The sequence below is a fragment of the Chinchilla lanigera genome, unplaced genomic scaffold (genome assembly GCF_000276665.1).
Source record: "Chinchilla lanigera isolate Chin_1 unplaced genomic scaffold, ChiLan1.0 scaffold00014, whole genome shotgun sequence".
NCBI classification, from domain to species: domain Eukaryota; kingdom Metazoa; phylum Chordata; class Mammalia; order Rodentia; family Chinchillidae; genus Chinchilla; species Chinchilla lanigera.
Window position 1 is genome coordinate 11,067,951 of NW_004955415.1, and position 6,153 is coordinate 11,074,103.

Consider the following 6,153-nt stretch of genomic DNA (forward strand, 5'->3'; position numbering starts at 1 on the left):
GCACAACGCTGCGCAATAGGGTGTGAGGCCTGGATGCCTAGAAGCTCCATCTATGTTGAAAATTTAATAGATCTATTTGATTACTGCATGGATGAATGAATGTGATCTATTTGCCAACTGTATCACAAATTTAGGTTTGATAGCAGAACTAAACTGTTGATAATTACAACCCTACAGATGGTCATCCCTCACTTGGGATGGATGAGAAAGATCGGGAATGGAAACTCCATGAAGGTAAATCTGTTTGATGCTTATCTTGAGCAACTCTGGGTAGGTGTTCCAGTTATCTATTGATACATAACAAATCAGATGAAAACTTAAAATGTTTAAAGCAGTACAATCATTTTCTTTTCTCTTATGATTAGGAATTTTGAGAGGGCTTGACTGGGTGGATCTGACTTGGAGTGTCTCCTGTGATTGCAGTCAAATAGTCGGATGGTGACAAGAGCTGGGAGAAGGGGTGGTTTTCTAGGCCCCTGCCTCTTTTCAGGAAGACGCAAGGTTTCTCCATGTCGTTTCTCCATGAGGACTAGTTTAAGCTTCCTGAGAGCACAGTGGCCTCAGGGCTTGAGTGTGATCACCCCAGCATTACCTTTTATTACCTAGGCTTGGAAGTCACACCTCCTTCGCTGCCTCTGAGCAAGTCACAAGGTCACCCGGATTGAAGTGAGGGAGGGATGTTAGACTGTACCTCTAGAGAAGAGTTGCAGCATTTTTTAAAAATAGTCTGCCAGGAGTCAATAAATGTTAAACGAGTAAAACAAAGTGAAATCCACAATTATTTGTTTCATCTCATTGAGGGCTATTGGACAAATGTGCATATAATGCACATGTCATTCATATTTGTATTAATACTATATTAGCTATCATTTGTTAAACTTAGTTTGTGCCAGGAACTATGTTAAATTTTTAAAATGCATTTAATCCCATAGCCTGGTGCCATGATAATCCTCATCTTTCAAATGATAAATTAGGGCCCATAGTTGTAACTTTAACCAGGTTACATACTTAATAAGTCTGTGCGGCACAAACATATAACTTAATATGCCCATTCAGTGAAAATAATGTAAGTATGTAGATAATGTGTACATCTCTTATACATTTAATTCATAATTTCCATGAAGATCTCCCTTGCTTCCAGCAGTACTATCAGAAAAACAGAATCAGAATGCAGCAGCGTTGAGTACAGACTCTGCCACATAGGCAACATAGTTGTCTCCAGCCTAGAAAAGAAGCTCCATGAGGACAGAGGTCTTCTGGTTTTCAATGCTGCAGCCCCAGCTTAGAACAGCAACTGGTATCTTTCAAAGTTGCTCAACATCAATAGGAGGGGCACATGCTTAAGAAGGAAGAAACAGTGACTCATGTGACAACATAGGTTATGCTCATGCTACACAAATAGAACAGTTAAAGCCAGAAATCACATGAAATAAAGAAATTAGGCAACATTGCTTGGCTTAAATACTTTGGCTGAAATTCCTGAATTCCTTCAAATTACTAACAAAATTAGTCTAAATAGTTCTGCTTTCAGTATCAATGTACTTTAAATTCGTATTATTTCTGACTTCAATTGTCCAATCAACTTTACTTCTGCTATATAATTATGTCTTATCCAGAGAAACATCACCACTGGCAAACACTTCCATAGGTCTTGTCTCTGAGCACACATAATCAAAAGTATGTACCAGCCGCTCACTCCTTGCTTCCTGCATACAAGCTTGACAACAGCACTGGCCCATGACGAAGTGGTCCAGGCTCTTCATGACACTGAGAAGATCAGGAATAGCTCCAGCTTCAGGACAGCCTTCAGGTGATGATATTAGTGCAAGGTGTCTTTATCTCTTGAGCTGACTTTCCTATATTTTTGTGGAGTTTTTATTTGTTTTATTTTGTTGAAACATATCCACACCATGCTAGGAATCAAACCCTATCCTCTGTAGTGGATTCTTTCTCAAAGGCTGTCTTGGCTTCCCCAAGTTTACATTCAGCAATAGTAGCAGTGGCAGAGTTTTCTTTCAAAGAATTCCAGCAGAAATGACAAGATAGAAGCCAATGATAAAACAGCCCCATCCAAACACATTAACAGCTTTTGTTCCCCCAAAGGACAAGCAAAGTGCTGGTAACAGGGTAAGAAAGGATTGTTGCTGAATAGGCAGAAGCAATAATACACAGTGCACATGACCTGTCCACCAGCCTCCTCAAAGACAATATGCCTTTTGCGGCATTCCCATGTTTTTAAAATTCTAGTTAGTTTAGTACTTACTCATTCTTTTTATGGTTGGTACCATATGTTACTTTACACAGTGACTTTTCCTTTGTGTTATTACTGGACAAAATATCAGGTGTCCTATTATAAAATAGTGCTCTTACATTGATGTAAATGTTCTCTATCTTGATTATAGTGATGGTTACAGAAGCATCATGTTTGCCAAAACTTATGGGAGGATCTTATTATATGTAAATTATACCTTAATGAAGATTACTTTAAAAAATGATGATGGTGGTGATGGTGAGATTAAGTAGATATTTGTTGTGTAGTAGGCACTGTGCTAAATATCTTATTACATTTCCTTGTTTAACATTAACTACAGCCTGGCCCCCTTCCTCAGTTGTGAGTGGAGCTGCAGGACCGCAAGCTGAGATGCTGCAGACCAGCGACCTAAGCACACAAGCGGTGAACAATAGCTGTCCAAGTTTGCAATCAAAAATGGCCTCAAGTCAAACACCCTTGCAAAAAATGGGAAAGAAACAAAATGGAAAAAGTAAAAAAGTTGAGGCTGCAGAGCCTGAAGAATTTGTGGTTGAAAGTACCGACGTGTAGTGAATAGGAAGTTGGAGTATTTCCTCAGCACATGCTGACAACACAGGGGAACCTGAAGAAAATTCAGGTTGTCTAGAGTTAATTGAAGCATTTCTTAGTTCTCAAAGAGCTGGCAAAGAAAAAGATGGTATGAAAAGAAAGTCTTTATCTGATCATGAGTCTGATGATAGCAAATCCAAAAAGGAAAGGGAGGCTGCTGACAAACCAAGAGGCTTTGCCAGAGGTCTCGATCCTGAACAAAAAATTAGTGCCACAGCAGTTGTGGAGAGTGAATGTTTCTCTTGAAATGGAAAGATTTGGATGAGGCTGACTTGGGGCTGGCAGAAGAGGCAAATATGAAATGTCCTCAAATTGCAATTGCTTTTTCTGAAGAGAGACTAACTTGCTTTCTTGTCCAGAAAACAAAAACCAGTAAGAATTTGCATCATATATATGCATTCTAATGAAAATCAAGTTTAATATGTTAGTTTCGGAAGTTGTTGGGGAAGTACTGGGAAAGTTGTTGAGATTTTTGTTTTTGTTTTACACTAATAGCTCTTTGCTGCTTTGAACAAATAAAAGCTTTCTGTAGTTGCATCCTTTATCAGAAAAGAGCACTTGATCACCTAATGTATTTCTTCTGCTTTTCTAAATGTTGGGGAAATTTTCCATATTCAAACTCAATCAGAGATAATTTTTAGCTCACATTCATAAGGGCCATTCTGAGCTTTTTGTGTGTATAAGTAAATACTATGTAAATGGATTTTGTTTTGTTTTTAAGCATTTACCAGAACAAATACCCTGGGTGTTAAATCTGTGTTCCTGAGATCATTATGAGCAAACTAAGAAATAAATTGTTTCCAGTTAAATTGAAAGTTTTCCTGATGCTTTAACCTTTCAAGTTAAATGGATGATTGTGTGGTTAATTGGACAGTTTAAACTGGATAATTTCAAAACAGCCATATCAGAATCCCAATCTATGTCTTCAGACACATAAATACAGCAGTTTACTTGCAAAATTGCAGAAGAGAAAAATTTCGTCACTACCAACAACTTCCCAACCCAGATAAGGAAACTAGACAAAACCTGGTTTGTTTGAATTAACTAAGCAAGACTTATTAAGGGAACACTTTAAAGATTCCTAGTGACCCATCCCTTTACAATAAGTGGAAAGCTATGTACTAAAAGGTCATGATTCATGGACTTGGCTCATGGAAACCACTGAGATGGTTAGAGGTATTTACAAGTTAGGACCTGCTAGAATAAATGAATAAACAAACTTTTGTGATCTACATTATTGACCTGTATGTTTTTCTTGACCCCCAACTCATTCCTTACCTATACAATCAACTTTTTCAGTATTTCAGCAGAAGCCAGGAAAATAATTTTGGAGTAGTCACTGTATAATTGTTTACTTTATTATAAACAATGACGAGCAGTGGTCAATAAATTGTTTTATATCTCTTTTTAAAATGTACCACAACCCTGGAAAGTGATTAGTGCTATTATCTCCATTTTACAAATAAAGAAACTGAGGCTTACAGAAATAAAGTAGTAAGTTCACAAAGTTTAATGGTGGAATTAGGCTTAGAATTCAAATTATTGGTCTTAATTAAATAACTATCTCTATAAGAAATACATCTTATGTATCTAAAAAACATTAATAAATAATAAATAAATATCTAAAAAATGGAAGGAGAGCACACATAAATAAGAAAGAAGGGACCTCATGGAAAAGTGTATGTGTCCCAGGATTTTTGCTGGTATGTCCCAAATATATCAATAATTACACAAGCCTCTAATTTGTTTTAGCTTTAAGTCCCAGGCCCCACAGTTTGTATAGAAGTAACTGATTAAAGCAAAACATGAAATCCTCATTTTCCTGGAAAGAAAAAAAATCTATCCTTCTAAAGCCTGACTCATAGTGCTGTAAGGATAGCAACAGCATTTATGCAACATTCTTTGGCTCAAGCAATTAATGAAATTCATATGACTTGCACCATATAAGTCTGTTTTATATATTAGGAATGTTTTTATTTTCAGTTTTAATGATTTATTCATTTCATACCTACTAGTTTTCTAATATCCATTCTCTCTTCCTTGTGCCTTTATTGAAAAAGTTCATATATTATATTTACTATATAATACAGTTCTAAATATTTTATAAATATTAACTCAATTTCTTAACCATGGTATTGTCATCTTATCTCCATTTTACAACAGAAGGGACAATGAATCATCTACAGTCAAACGGTGGCAGAACTGATATTTTCACTGATAGTCTAGCTCCAGACGCAGATTGTATTATTAGCCTAAGCCCAAGCTGAACAACACATTTCTTCAGGTTTGACACAGACAGTGGTGGCCATATGCCATTTTCCTGGAAATTGACATGTAACTGGAAACTCACTAGGTGCAGCTTTGCAAAAGTTTTGTGGTTTTTGTAATTTATTGTTTGTTATTTTTTTTTCATAAAAGGGTAGCTGATATACACCTTTGGTTTAATTCTGTTCCCTATTCATTTTGTCATGAATGTGGATGCAAAGTCTACAGTGACAGCAGCCATTCTGTAGTCATGAGGATGGTTGAACAGGAAATCAGAGGGAGCCAGGTGCCTTGGTGATGTACATGAACCACACCCTCGGCTCCAGAGTACCCATCTCCTATGTACTCATCACATGAAAGGATAATACCACCTCTCTGTTTAAACACATTAATGATGTTTTTCTGTCAGTCAAAGCCAAACATAGCTCTAAATGATACAATCACTGATTATTTTACCATCTAAATCACCCTCCTTAACATATAGTTTCAGGTAGTTTCCAAATTAGAAAACTATTTATTTTCAGTATAATTTCTTAATCATTTAAAATAAAGATATATCTGCATCCATAGAACATAAGTCTTAAATGATGGAGGAAAGCATTTAAGGAAAATTATCTGCCAGGCGTGGTAGTACATACCTGTAATCCCAGCTACATAGGAAGCTGAGGCAGGAGCCTTGCAAGTTCAAAGCCAGCCTGAGCAATTTAATGAGATGCTGCCAAGGAAAAAAATTGGGAATATAGTTCAGTGTCCCTTGGACTCAATCTCCAGTATTTCCAGTATTGCATTAGAAAGAAAACAAAATAAAAGAGCCAGGTGTAGTAGTATACACTTGTAACCCAGCACTCTGGGAGGCAGAATTAAAAGGATTGCCTAGTTTGGGCAACCTAGTGCTTCAAAGATATACTGTCTCACACACACAAAAAAAATTGCTTGGGGTGTGGCTCAGTTTAAAGGCCCTGGGTTCAAGCCCCAGAAAAGACAGAGACAGAAAGAGAGAAAGAGAGAAAGAGAGAAAGAGAGAAAGA

General features: G+C 36.8%; 1 pseudogene; it reads left to right on the forward strand.

The window, feature by feature from the left end:
- The first annotated feature begins 2,707 nt into the window (after positions 1 to 2,707).
- Positions 2,708 to 3,236, forward strand: LOC102027970 (annotated as a pseudogene).
- Positions 3,237 to 6,153: the final 2,917 nt, after the last annotated feature.